General features: G+C 39.0%; 1 long non-coding RNA gene across 1 annotated transcript in view; it reads right to left on the bottom strand.

The window, feature by feature from the left end:
- Positions 1-8,194: 8,194 nt before the first annotated feature.
- LOC138421851 (uncharacterized) overlaps positions 8,195-15,720 on the bottom strand; it is a 33,260-nt gene continuing 25,734 nt past the window's right edge. Inside the window, exon 3 of the long non-coding RNA XR_011249651.2 lies at positions 8,195-8,433. This is a non-coding gene — a long non-coding RNA (uncharacterized lncRNA). The remainder of the gene's footprint in view (positions 8,434-15,720) is intronic.

Consider the following 15,720-nt stretch of genomic DNA (forward strand, 5'->3'; position numbering starts at 1 on the left):
TTAAGTGTTCTCAAAGAGGATATAAGAGGACTTGCAATAAAAGACTCTATCAATAATGTGTGTAATACAAATAAAAATAAGGATGGAAAATATTTTTAAATGTCTCTTCGATGAAGTTCTAATGACAGGGGTTTGCGATCATAACTGCTAATACCTCTACATCTTTGGCCCTTCTCAAAGAGTGTTAGTGATAAAAAAATTGCCTGGTGATGCCAGAGACATGAGAGACGCGGGTTTGATCCCTGGGTGGGGAAGATCCCCTGGAGGAGGTCATGGAAACCTACTCTAGAATTCTTGCCTGGGAACTCCATGGACAGAGGAGCTGGCAGGCTACAGTCCATAGGGTTGCAAAGAGTTGGACATGACTGAAGCAACTTAGCACGCACATATGCATACAGTGTTTACAATGATCCCAGGTTGGTATTGTCCACAGATACCTAGCAGAAGCAATATAAATCCTCTTTAAATCCAGGCTTCAAATGAATTCTTATGGGTCAAGTTTCAAGGAACATCCTCCACCATCCTTCTCTCCACCCCATCTCCCAGACTGTAGTAACATGGAGAAACAGGCCACCACGAGGAAGAACAAGCAAAACAACCAACTATCGAAACAGACCCACAAAAGCAGGAGGTAGTAGGATTATCAGAAATAAAGTTAAAAGAAAATAGAAGGATTTGAAAAAGAGTGAAAATATATAAAAGAGAGGCCTAGAGATACTGAGCATGGGGAGAGATGATCCAGTGTAATCAGACTGCTAGGAAAGATCACAGGAAAACTCAGAGTTTAAGTTACATGAAAATTGTATAAATGAATTGTTATCTCTATGAAAAGACCAATTCTTAGATTCAGACATCCCAATAAATCCCTAGGAAAATTAAATAGAAAGCTGACTGAGATACCTTGTAGAGAAACTAGAAGTAAAACCAAGAAGTAAAACAAAAATCAGTTTGAAAGAAAGGCAGGTTTACTATAAAAGCACAATTAGACAGTTGACTTTTCAACAACACAGAAATGGGGAAATATTAGAATATCGTTTTTAAGCTGCTGAAGATAAAATAACTATCATGGTAGAACTGTTTACCCAGTGAAACTATCATTTAAAAATAGGATAAAATAGTGAACCTTTCATACAAAAACTGAGAGAATTTGCCACCACCAGATCTTCTCTAAAAGAGCTCCTACATGACAGATTTCATGAAGAAAAGGATTCCAAGAAGACTTAAATTACAAGGAAAATAACAAGCATCAAGAATAGTATTGCAGTGGTATCTAAACATGAACAATGGAATAAAATAATAATACCTAATTTATGGAGTTAAGATGTAAATTTAAGAACTAAAATCCCTGATTAATAAAACATGTCAGGAAGAGCTCCAGTCAACGTTAAAATGTCATATGCTTCTTATATTGTTCAGAGTAGAAATGCTGATTAAATTCAGACTTTAAAAGTTAAATATGCATATTAAAATGATTTCTAGGAAAAACACTAAGAGCATAAAACAAGCAGAAGAAAAAACAGAATGAGGAAAAAGTAGATCTTAAGTAACCCAAACAAGCAAAAAAGAGAAATAAGAAAAAGAAACAAGAAAAAAAAAAAGGAAAAATGAGAGCAAATAGAATGTAAAAATAAGATGGTAGAAAGGCATTAAAACAGACCAGTAATCAATATGTGTGGACTAAACTCCTCAATCACGAGACTAGTAGACTGGATTTTTTGAAAGGTAATAAGTTGTCTTACAAGGTCCACATTCAACAAAAACTTAAATACAGAAAGAGTTCAAGTTAAAGGATGGAAAACTAAACAATAAGCAGAGAACAAGAGAAAGTTAGCAAGACTGTTCTAATATCAGACAAAATACACTTCAAGTCTGAAAGCATTACCGTAAATAAAGTGAATCACTATATTTTCCTAAAAGTTTCAATTCACCAGGAAAATACAGCAATTCTAATTCACATATCCCCAAAATATAACTTCAAAATATGTAAACCAAGTACAGATAGAACTACAAGAAGAAACTGATAAATTCATGATCACACAGTATCTGTCATTCTCAAGCTTAAGTGAGCATCAGAATCACCTTTAGGGCTTGTTAAAACACAGATTGCTGAGCCTGCCCTTATTGGTTCTGATTTAGCAGGTCTGAGGTGGGGCCCAAGAACTGCATTACTAGCAAATTGATGTCATCAGTCCAGGGCCCGCACTGTGAGACCCACTGCTCTAGAGAAGTATGCACCAAGAGACACGTTTATGAAAGCTTACAGCAACACTGGTCATTCCTGAAAAGTTCTGACAATTGTTGTTAGTCAATCAGCAACAGACACAACAGCTCGTAATGTATTTAGACAACTGAATGTCGAATCTGAGCATAGTTTTCTGTTGGAAAAAGAGTGAATGCGTACATTCACTCTTTACCAAATTCCTTGGAACTGAAACCGATTCTTTAAGGGGGGGAAAAAAGAGCAAGAAAGTAGTACTGATATACAAACCTGACAGACAAAGTTTTAAAATTTACTAATCCAAAAGGATCTAGGCTAGAGGTGGAAATAATCTCAAAAAAGATGGAGTGAGTGCGCAAATATTAGCTCCATCAAGAAAGACTAAAATGAAGACGACACATTGCTAACCTCTGAGACTACCGTCAAGGAGAAGAACCATATCCATCCCAAACTTTGGGGGTGGTGGGAGATATGTCTGTGGAGTGCCACATGCAGCTCTCAGGATCTACTGAGTTTTGGTTTGAAGACACGTATCTACTACTTAAGTCTATCAGGAGATATTTTCTGTGTCATTCAGCTGAAGTTTGGAGTAGAATGATTTCAGCAGTTCTCGGATTTAGCCTCGGTGGGCCTCTACAAGTCCCTGAGGTAAAAAATGGGTTTTTTGGGAATAATTCTATGACATTATTATTCTGTGACAATTAGATTCAAGGGATAAGATCTGATAGAAGGGTGGGATTTAGCCTCGGTGGGCCTCTTGAAGTCCCTGAGGTAAAAAATGTTTTTTTTTTTTGGAATAATTCTATGACATTATTACTCTGTGACAATTAGATTCAAGGGATAAGATCTGATAGAAGGGTGCCTGAAGAAACATGGACAGAGGGAGGATCGTGACTTTGTACAGGAGGCAGGGATCAAGACCATCCCCAAGAAAAAGATATGCAAAAAGGCAAAATGGCTGTCTGAGGAGGCCTTACAAATAGTTGAGAAACGAAGAGAAGTGAAAGGCAAAGGAAGAAAGGAAAACTATACACATTTGAATGCAGAGTTCCAAAGAACAGCAAGGAAAGATCAGAAAGCCTTCCTCAGTGATCAGTGCAAAAAATAGAGGAAAATAATAGATTGGGAAAGACTTGAGATCTCTTCAAGGAAATTAGAGATATCAAGGGAACATTTCATGCAAAGTGGGCATAATAAAGGACAGAAATAGTATGGACCTAACAGAAGCAGTTGGATCATAGATAAAGCAAGTGAATTCCAGAAAAACATCTATTTCTGCTTTATTGACTATGCCAAAGCCTTTGACTGTGTGGATCACAACAAACTGGAAAATTCTTCAAGAGATGGGAATACCAGACCACCTGACTTGCCTCCTGAGAAATCTGTATTCATAAAGCAACAGTTAGAACCAGACATGGAACAACAGACTGGTTCAAAATCAGGAGAGGAGAACATCAAGGTTATAATTGTCACCCTGTTTATTTAACTTCTATGCAGAGTACATCATGCAAAATGCTGGGCTGGATGAAGCACAAACTGGAATCAAGATTGCTGGGAGAAATATCGGTAAGTTCAGATATGCATATGACACCTCCCTTATTGCAGAAAGTGAAGAAGAACTAATGAGCCTCTTGATGAAAGTGAAAGAGGAGAGTGAAAAAGTTGGCTTAAAACTCAACATTCAGAAAACTAAGATCATGGCATCTGGTCCTATAATGTCATGACAAATAGATGGGTAAACAATGGAAACAGTGACAGACTTTATTTTGGGAGGCTCAAAAATCACTGCAGATGGTGGCTGCAGCCATGAAATTAAAAGACGCTTTATCCTTGGAAGAAAAGTTATGACCAACCTAGACAGCATATTAAAAAGCATAAACTTTACTTTGCCAACAAAGGTCCATCTAGTCAAAGCTATGGTTTTTCCAGTGGTCATTTATGGGTATGAGAATTGGACTATAAAGAAAGCTGAGCACTGAAGAATTGATGCTTTTGAACTGTGATGTTGGAAAAGACTCTTGGGAGTCCCTTGGACAGCAAGGACACCAAACCAGTGAATCTTAAAGGAAATCATTCCTGAATATTCATTGGAAGTACTGATGCTGAAGCTGAAATGCCCGTAATTTGGCCACCTGATGCAAAGAACACCTGACTCATTTGAGAAAACCCTGATGCTGGGAAACATGGAAGGTGGGAGGAGAAGGGGACAACAGAGGATGAGATGGTTGGATGGGATTGCCAACTCAATGGACATGAGTTTGAGTAAACTCCAGGAGTTGATTATGGACAGGGAGGTCCGGCGTTGATTATGGACAGGGAGGTCCGGCGTGCTGCAGTCCATGGGATAGCAAACAGTCGGACACAGTGACTGAACTGAACTTAAGTGATGACATTATTTGCCTTTCTCACTGTATTGATATTTGCACCTGTTGGTGCTTGACCACAGACCAAGACAGTGGCATCAAACTATGCCAACAGATACTGAATTCTTCAATAACATGCACTAGCAGTGAAAACAGAGCCAGTTTCTCTTCAGAACATCCTAGATCAATCAAACAGAAAAATGATTAATCTTATTAAATCCCAACTATTAAGTACTATTAAGTATTCCATGTGATAAAATGGGAAGGGCATGTAAGACACTTCTGCTGCCCACTGAAACAGGATGCTTGTCTTGGGGAAAAGTGCACATTTAATTGCATAGGTTGCAAGCTAAATAGTTATTTTTCACAGAACACAAGATTTCATTTGCAAGAACGACTGACAAATTATAGTTATTCAGATTTGAGTATTTGTCAAACATTTTCTCAAAAATTAATGAAGTGGGTCTGCCACTTCAAGGGAAGCAACCCACAGTATTCTTTGCCAATGATAAAATCCAAGCTTTCAAGTGAAAATTAGAACTTTGGAAAACTCATATCCACCGCTGTGAGCTTGACAACAATCTAATACTTGAAGACATTGCTGGTGGGATTGGTGATGATGTTAATGACCATGAGTGTTCAATATTAGAACAATAAACTTTATTAATGTGTCAAAAATTTTAGAAGCAGCATATAACTCAGTGAACCAGTGTTTTTCACACGACCAATGAACGGGTAAAAGCCATTAAAAATGGAAGACAGACAAAAGAACTTTAATGTGACAAAGTAACCCTTAAAAAACAACTACATACAAGGAGAGTTTGGGGAAGTATTAAAGAACAATATCCAAAACTCCTTGAAAAGGCAATTGAAATACTCCTCTGTTTTCCAACTGTATATCTGTATGGAATTTTCTTTACATACGTCAAGCACAACATCATTTATCAACAAGATGAAAAGTGGATGAAAATCCAGCTGTCTACTATCTAGCTGGATGTTAAAGATATTTGTAGCAATGCAACAAAGCTATTTTTCCTTTTTTTCTGAAAAATACAGTTCATTTTCATAAAATATGCTATTTATATAAACATGTAATGGGTTTTATTATTGTTTTTAAATGAAAACATAAACATTGAATTTTTCTCATGTTATAAATAAGGAAGGATTATACTTAACATAAACAATAGCTCTTTGAGGTCCTCAGTTTTTAAGGGTTAAGGGGCCTGAAGACTCAGAAGTAGGATTAAACTAACCACGATTAATCTATCTGTTCATGGCCTAATCTTAAATTGAGTTACAGATTTGAATGGATTGAGGAGACAAATTTGGAAGCAACAACAAAGAATATAAATTTCTAAAAATTTGGCAAAGCAATGATTTACAACTAGGAGCGATAGTGACCACTCTCCCCTCCAGGGGTACTTGAAATGTCTGCAGACATTTTTGATTGTCACACTGGGTGGATGGAGATTATAAGGAAGAGGTGCTATTGGCATCTATTGTGGAGGCCAGGGATGCTACTAAACATCTTACAAAGCACAGAACAGCTTTCCTACAACAAAGAATTATCCAGCACAAAGTATCAGTGGTGCTGAGGTTGAGAAACCCTTCAGTTAACTACAGTAGACAGATATAAAAACTGCCTGTCAGAACAAAGAGAAAACTAAATCACTTAAATGTATGCATCTAAAACACCACAGTTTGCAATCAAGATATGTACAAATCAGCATAGGAGAGTAGGCCAAAGCCATGACATTGTTCTCGGATTTACCAGTGAGACCAATTGGTCATTTTCCAAAGGGGGCTAACATCTGTGGTCTAGTCTATTATTAAAATTCTAATAAAATTTTAGAAGTTCATTCTATCTCACTTATATGCTATAAATCAATTCTGGTAGTGTACATCTGTGTATTTCTGAATGTAAGCAAATGTGAGGTTAGTAAGCCTGAATATGAGTTAAAAACGCACTGTAAATAACATCTTGTGGTCTGACTCAAGACAGCAACTGAAGGTTCCCTAATCCTTCATAAAATACAAGACTTATAGAAGTAGCAAGACATCACAACAATAAAAACAAAACCCCCTCACAATAGTAGTATTTTGTTTAGTACTGAGGGAGCTAGTTAGTAACTGCTGGGCCAACTAACGACATCATTTTGATAGAAAGGAATTATAAATTCCTAGGATCAATCAATTAATCAATCGATTATAAAATCCTAGAATCAACTAATCAACTTTTGTCAGTTGAATTATGTGCTCTCCTATCCCCCAAACCCGGGTTGAAGTCCTAATCCTCTATATCTGAGAATGTGATCTTATTTGGAAACAGGGTCTACACAGATGTAGTCAAGTTAATAGAGAGTCATGTTGGATTTGGGTGGGCCCTAAACACAATGATTGGTACCCTTCTAAGGGGAGAGAGGGTAGAAACACGCACAGGGGGAAGAAGTCCCTTTGCGGACAGGAGTAGAGATGGGAGCGATGCAGCTACATGCCAAGGAGCAGTTAGGATTTCTGGCAACTGCTAGAAACTAGGAGGGGGCAAGAGAAGATGATCCTTCATTAGGGCATTAAGAGGGAGCATGGCCCTACTGCTATCTTGATTTTGGATTTTTAAGAACCATGACACAATACATTTCTGCTCTTTTAAACCACCATTTGTGATGCTTTGTCAGGTCAGCCTAAGGAAACCAATACACCTACCTATTTACATCAGAGTCTCCTCCTCAGACCTCTTGGAGATTATTTCGTGGCATTGAACTCTGAAGCTCCAGTGACAAACCACACACTACTTAAAAAACAGGTTCAGTGTGGGATGGTTCTAAAAGGCATAGAGTTCTTTACACAATGAACAAGTTGGTTGCTTACATTATTTTTTTTTTTATCAACCACCCCATCTAGAATTCTGTCATCTATATCACCTATCATGATGTACTTTGGCAAATGGGTCACTCAAAGTGCAACTGCACTCAAAGTGCAGAAACAGATCCTCAAAGCCTACATCAACTCATCTTCAGAGTAGAAAGTAGCATCAATGTTTGAAGTTACCCACTGAGTTTCTAAGAAGCTGTGGGTCTTGCAAATGAGAATGGGTGATACCACCTTAAGCATTCAAATTCACTTATAAATAAGTTTGCTGGGAGAATTAGGCCCACAGGGTAGGAGTCCAGTTTAAAACAGAAAGGATAAGTGACCTTTTAACCTTCACAGAATTAGTAGAAGAAATGGATTTAGTTTTGTTACACAGAACTTCTAGTGGCTTTCTGACTCCCTTGCAGAATGCCTTCTCCAAGTACATAGTTGGAATACTCATCATTTAGTCCATTGTGTACTGTCCCTTGTGAGGCGAGATATTAATAAGGTGTTTAATAAACATTCACCAATTAGTTTACTCCCGACCCATTGAGGGTCCTTCTTTCACAGCAATTTAAATTCTATTTATAATAAATTCACTCAGTATTCACGTAGGCGATGCATACATTTCAAAATGTTCAGCTGCAATTTGGATCTAATTAGTTGACACTTTGAGTACTGCCAAAGGTTTTTTTTTTTTTATTTTATTCAGGAGTGGATTGGCTGTTTCAACAACAAATCTTCAAAAACATCTGTAGAATAAAGCCAACTGACAAAAATATTTATGTTACAGTTTTCAGCTGTGACATAAGGGGACATTCCGTCTTATGTGCTTCGCATTTTTTGCAAGAGCTTTGGCCACACGGATGCTCTGTGGGCTGGGCTTTCCTCATTATCATCTTGTTCTGTCCTTCATTCCTGTTGGTTCCAGGTTACAAGATGCTTCAGATGGAAACCTTGATAGCCTTGTCTCAACATCTCATTGTCCACACATAAAAACTAAAATCAAGATAACAGGAACACTGAAATCACTTTTAATGTTGAAGAATGATAACATCAGAGCAGGTATTGGTTAATTATGATGAGATATTAAAGAAGAAAAAAAAGGTGAAAACAGTTAAAAGCTAACAATGACGGAGTGCTTACCAGTCACTGTACCAGACATAGAATCTCATTTTATCCTCTCAATAACTCAGTAAAGTAAGTATGTTTTATCTCCATCTTGGAGATGAGAAAATTAAGGCTTAGGGAAGTTAAGCCTACTTTCTCAAGGTTTCAGAGCTAATAAGCTAGGTGCCTGCAACACAGGAGACCTGGGTTCAATTGCTGGATCAGGAAGACCCCCTGGTGAAGGGAATAGCTACCCACTCAAGTATTCTTGCCTAGAGAATTCCATGGGCAGAGGAGGCTGGTGGGCTACAATCCATGGGGTTGCAAAGAGTTGGATACGACTAAGTGACCAACACTTTCACTTTCAGCACTGAAGTCAGCTTTGACTTGTAAAGTTACTGCATAACTTAGACTCAACTGTGTTTCCAGAGACACCACATGGTTTATATAGTAGAAATTCTGATTTCTGCTATGTATAATGAGTATGTATGGCCTACATTTTCACAGTGTTACTACTCCAGGCTTCTCTGATAGTTCAGTTGGTAAAGAATCTGCCGCAGGAGACCTGGGTTCGATCTCTGGGTTGGGAGGATCCCGGGAGAAGGGAAAGGGTACCCACTTCAGTATTCTAGCCTGGAGAATTCCACAGACTGTATAGTCCATGGGGTCGCAAAGAGTAGGACATGACTGAGTGACTTTCACTTCACTTCACTGGATAAAAGGCAAACTAGCTTGCCCAGGGAAGAACAAGGACAGTAAGTGAAAATCTGATCCTTTAGATTCACAGAGGAAGTGGGTATCCAACAAAATATTCCCTTCTATGTAGTTGTCTTGTAGCAGAGGATAATAAAACCCTGAGGCAATTATCTTGGCAACTTAAGCACCCTGATTTTTAATTTCATACAAGAATGTGGGACTGATTTTGCCCAAATAATGTTTGTTTTTCATTTTGAAATGCTAGTTAAAGGATGCAGACCTATTTCTACAAGTCTGATAACTTGACACCCCCTCCCACCCCCTCTCACCTCTCCCTAAAGGGATCTGGCCTAGGGAGGCCAGTCTCCAAGCCGTGGTGTGTTGTATAAGAGCCCTAGAACCAGACTATCTGGGTCCAATTATCAGCCTCATTACTCATTAGCTGTGAGATCTTGGAGAAGTTTTAACATTTCTTTATGCTTCAGTTTCATTCTCTTAAAACAGAGATAATACTTGTAAGTCCTCACAGAGTTGCTGGGTAGATTAAGTTAATTCACACGTGGAAAGCACTTGGAAGAGCACCTGACCTAGAGTAAGGTTCGTTAAGTGCTGGCTAACACCTTCATCCGGAGAAGGCAATGGCACCCCACTCTAGTGCTCTTGCCTGGAAAATCCCATGGGCAGAGGAGCCTGGTAGGCTGCAGTCCATGGGGTCACGAAGAGTTGGACACAACTGAGTGACTTCACTTTCACTTTTCACTTTCATGCATTGGAGAAGGAAATGGCAACCCACTCCAGTGTTCTTCCCTGGAGAATCCCAGGGACAGGGGAGCCTGGTGGGCTGCTGTCTGTGGGGTCACACAGAGTTGGACACGACTGAAGCGACTTAGCAGCAGCAGCAACACCTTCATCATCATCATCTTCTAGCTCCTTGGAGAAAGTTTAGTGTTTGACAATGCTATAAACTCTGCTTTTCAATATGGAAAATGAAAGGGTCCAAAGATCTTCATTTATATTTTAAAACTTCCTGGAGAACTTTTAATAGGTATTAGTGAAGAAGGCTGAGCACTGAAGAATTGATGCTTTTGAACTGTGGTGTTGGAGAAGACTCTTGAGAGTCCCTTGGACTGCAAGGAGATCCAACCAGTCCATTCTGAAGGAGATCAGCCCTGGGATTTCTTTGGAAGGAATGATGCTGAAGCTGAAACTCCAGTACTTTGGCCACCTCATGCGAGGAGCTGACTCACTGGAAAAGACTCTGATGCTGGGAGGGATTGGGGGCAGGAGGAGAAGGGGACAACAGAGGATGAGATGGCTGGATGGCATCACGGACTCGATGGATGTGAGTCTGAGTGAACTCTGGGAGTTGGTGATGGACACGGAGGCCTGGTGTGCTGCGATTCATGGCGTCGCAAAGAGTCAGACATGACTGAGCGACTGAACTGAACTGAACTGAGGACCTTTATTATTATTTATGTCTGTACTCAGCAACACTTTTCCAGATAATGCAATGAGCTAGAAAAATCTCAAAAAATCCAACTTTTGTGAAATTATCTTTTTTGAAAAGTAATTGATAAAGGAGTCTGTTTTTAAAGAAGTTACTTCTGGCTTGAGAGAACATAATAAAGCATATAGCACAGTGCCTGGCACATGGCAGACATTCAATAAAGTCACTGTCACCACTACTAATGGCACATCTTCATATCTGTTTCATGGTTTGTTAGTACTTTATCCCATAGTGAGCTTTTCTTTTGTGGATTACACATATTTTTTCCCCAGCTTCTGAACACTGCAAATGTTGAGTTTTGAAGCAATATAACCATAATTTCTTCTCTGAACTTTCTAGCTAAAAATATCTGCCTTGCCCTGTCCTCTGAAGCTGGAATTAGAAAAATTTAACCTGGGTGTGAAAGAATAAATCAATTAGAGCATGTACACCCTTCACAAGAGCATTCTGTTGGGCGTTGCTTATAACCAAGGTCTCCAATTTCAGGTTCGTCAATAGAACCTGTCTCAAGTGTCACTGTGGACAGTGGACTATCAACATTAGCTCAAAGTAAGTGCGTGCATAGAAGGATTCAAGTTTCAGCCCTTTTCTTGATGAGTATCAGTAACTCTAGGAATAGGACCGCAGGGATAAAATACCTGCTATGAAAACATGTCCTTTGCATGAGCAAACATATTTATGTTTTACTGGGAAATGTTGTTTCAACAAGGAATCATTATTGTAACAGATTACAGTTTATTCCTGATGTAATCTAAAATAAGTCTACTACTAAGTAATGCATACTAATTTCAAGAAAAAACAAACAGGACAACTCTTCTTTTTTTCAAGAAAAAGAACAGGACAATTAAAATTGCCTGTGTAATATGGCCATAAAGTCAAACTACTTTGATTGCTATGGTGCATAGCTTTGTGGATTATTTTTCTGTGTAGGTACATATATATGTATTTTTGTCATTATTTACATTTGGGGAAATTTCAATGGCTTTAATTTTTACGTAGTTAATTATTCAACTTCTCCTTCACAGCTTCTCTATTTGTATCATACTTGATGTCCTTCCCCATGTCATAACATTGCATGGTTAACTTTCTTTAATTCATCTTTTTGGTCTACATGAAACTGGTTTGGTGTAGGAGTGAGCAAGAAGCCTAACTTTATGTTTCTTCAAATGTCTGGCCTATTGCTCAGATGCAGCTTTTAAAATCGTTGATTCCCCCCTATTGATTTGAGATATTTTTAGCATATGGTAAGTTCATATATAGCCTCAGGTTTGTTTCTGTACTTTCCATTCTGCTTTTTTGATTCACTTATTCCTGCATAGAACCACATTTATTAATTACTGTCAACAAAGGTCCACCTAGTCAAGGCTATGGTTTTTCTAGTGGTCATGTATGGATGTGAGTTGGAAAGCTGAGTGCCAAAGAATTGATGCTTTTGAACTGTGGTGTTGGAGAAGTTTCTTGAGAGTTCCTTGGACTGTTAGGAGATTCAACCAGTCCATCCTAAAGGAGATCAGTCCTGGGTGTTCACTGGAAGGACTGACGGTTGAAGCTGAAACTCCAATACTTTGGCCACCTGATGTGAAGCGTTGACTCATTGGAAAAGACCCTGATGCTGGGAAAGATTGAGGGCAGGAGGAGAAGGGGACAACAGAGGATGAGATGGCTGGATGGCATCACTGACTCAATGGACGTGGGTTTGGGTAGACTCCGGGAGTTGGTGATGGACAGGGAGGCCTGACATGCTGCGGTTCATGGGGTCACAAAGAGTCGGACACAACTGAGCGACTGAACTGAACTGAACTAGAAGCTAAATTTGGCAATTTATACAAGGCTTGTGCTTAAGTTTAATCATAGGCATTCTACCATTACCTTTCAAGAAATACTAATTTGTTTTAATAATATATGTACAGTATATACATTTAAATGGTATAAATGACACTAAAATGTCAATAGTGAAAAGTCAGTCTCCTCTTTTCTTCTCTGTCAGTTACTTCCCACTTTGGAGCCAACCACTATTTCTTCTTCTTTTTTTTTTAACTGCTATTTCTTATACATTCTTCCAGTGCTATGCTATGCTTATATAGAATAGAAATATGATGTTAAATTTGCACTTTCAATGACAAGCCTAAGATGACAGATATTAGATTGCCAGATACTAAAGTGAACAGCATACCAAAATATAAATCCTCAATGGAAACAGAAGCCAATTTTGTGACCTTCAATTTTGTACCTACTTTGTAGGTAAAAAAATAGTGGGCTGCTGATGGAAAAGGAGAGGGAGATAAATTTGTGATTCTAAAGATGATTTCTTTGGAAAGAGCAGTGCATGACCCACCCCCTCAGGTGTAGAGGGAACCTTCCATGGGACTCATTTTGACATGGGGCCTTGCCAAGTGACAGACACTAACAGTGCGGTGTCTCCCACTTGCCTGAGAGCCAGAGAAACAGCTGGGTGGAGCCATAGGAGTTTGGTCCCATGGGTTGGCTCCTGAAGCTCACAGCGTGTCAACACAAAAAATGTGCGACTTTCGTGTACCAGGATGGACCACACAGTGGGGGGGGGGGGGACGGGGAAGGGGAGGGAAAGAGCTACGTTGTCACACACAATAGTCTATCTAGATGGGGAAGAGAGCTCAGCACTCATAATCTGGAGGTGGAGTGCAAGGCTACCAGGAGGGAGAGCAGGCAGTACCCCTAATGAGAGCACATCAGGTGCATCAGGGAAAAGCAGGGGCGAGACCTCCAGTGGTGGGAGGATTGCCACTACAAGGCCACAATAGCATCCTCTGAGTAGGATGGTGGCCACCCCAACTGGTGTGGACTGAGGGAATTTCAAAGGCAGGGGCCTTGATTTTAAAACTGGGAAGGTCCTGGAAACCTGGAATAAGTTGGTCACCCTACACCTGAGTAAAAATTGTGTTTCAATCACCTGTCAGACCCAGGGAATACTTGTTGTTTAGCTGCTAAGTTGTGTCCTACTCTTTGCCATCCCATGGACTGTAGCCCTCTAGGCTCCTCTGTCCATGTGGTTTTCCAGGTGAGAATACAAGAGTGGGTTGACATTTTCTTCTGCCGGAGATCTGCCCGACTCAGGGATCAAACTTGTGTCTCCTGCATTGGCAGTGGATTCTTTACTGCTGAGCCACGTGGGAAGCCCCTCAGAATGTACAGCACAATTCTTACTTTCATGCTCTCTTTACCTCACATCATCCCACCCTAGAATGGTCAGAAATAACTAGTAATAAGTAGCAGCAAAGTTGAGCTAGAGAAAGCAAGTCTCCTTTGAGAGAGAGGTGCAATGGTAACTTAACTTTGAGTTCACAGTTTTGAGTATGGCATAGGACTGGGCATTCTAATTTCTTAATTGATCTTGAGAAATCTAAATTGATACTAGTGATCTGAAGTGATAGAACACTTTGTATAACTCACAAGTGATCAGAAAAATCATGGAAATGAATTTTCATCTAGGGGTAGGAGACCTTCCCCAGTGAATACATTTTAATGGGCCAGTGGGACATAAAATAAAGTCACTGTGTGATTTCACTCATGAGTCATGCTGTTTCAATATGCTAGCTGTATATTTGTGTATGTAGTATGTTACACATCCTGCTTTGCTTCAACTTTTCCATTCAACAATGTACTGTGGAGTTTATCCTATGGACAAAGTTTTGTTACATTCATTTATGTCTTTTATTTTTTTGATTTATTCTACTTATAAGTGATAACATACAGCATTTGTCTTTCTCTGTCTGGCTTATTTCACGAAGCATAATATCCTCCAGGTCCTTATGTCGTTTTAAATGGCAAATTTTCATTTTAATGGTATTCCATTGTATATATATGTACCATACCCTTATTCATTCATTCACTGATGGACACTTAGGTTGACTCCATATCTTGGTTATTGTAAGTAATGCTGCTATGAACACTGGGGTGCAAGCACCCTTTTGAGTCAGTCTTTTAGTTTGTTTTCTTTGAATATATGCCCAGGAGTGTTGCTTTCTCCATGTTGATTTTTTAATATTCTATCTTTAATTTGTACTGTGTTAATTACAATATGTCTTGTTAAGGGTCCTCCTTGGGTTGGTCTTGCTTGATGCTTTTTGGGCTCCTGGATCTAGATCTGTTTATTTTTCTGCCTGAGCTAGTGAAGTTTTCAACTGTTATGTTTTCAAATAAGTATGTTTTCTGCCTCTTTTTTCCTCCTTTTTTTGGGACCCCTTTACTTCAAATGGTAGTATGCTTGATGTTTTCCCAGTGGTCTCTTAATCTCTCTTCATTTTTTTCTATTCAACTTCAGTCATTTCTGCCACTCTGTCTTCTGGCTTGCCGATCCAATTCCCAGTATCATTTAATCTGCTATTGATTCCTTCTAGTGTATCTTTCATTTCAGTTACTGCATCCTTCATCTTTGTTTAATTCTTCCTTTTATTTCCTCTTTGTTAATAACTTACAGGTGTTTCAGGAGTCCAACAAAAAAATAAATATAACTTTCAATGTTAAAAATTGGGGAGTAAAACAAAAGATAAAAAAGGGTCTATGTCCCAAATTGAAAATTTCCTTTGTAAACAACCCTTGGAATGAAAAGGAAATCGAATCAAAAACTGGAAAACGACTAAGAAATGCTGATACTAGAACTACATAGCAGAATTGCTTGGTGGGAGAAAATACAATTAGCTGGTTTCAGAACAATATAATACACATCTAGACGTTTGGGAAAAATAAGAATTACCACAGCCAGCGTCTGTTACATCTGTTTGCTCTGTTCATCCATTCTATCATCTTTACAATCATTACCTTGAACTGAACTTTTTCTTTTTCTCATCTCCACTTAATTCTTTTGCTGGGGCTTTATCTTGTTCCTTCATCTGGAACATATCCCTCTGTTGCCTCATTTTGCCTAACTTGCCAATTTCGTTTTGATGTATCTGGTAGGTTGTTTCCCAGCCTTGGAGAAGTGGCCTTTTGTAGGA

This window comes from Ovis canadensis, chromosome 16, assembly GCF_042477335.2.
Source record: "Ovis canadensis isolate MfBH-ARS-UI-01 breed Bighorn chromosome 16, ARS-UI_OviCan_v2, whole genome shotgun sequence".
NCBI lineage: Eukaryota > Metazoa > Chordata > Mammalia > Artiodactyla > Bovidae > Ovis > Ovis canadensis.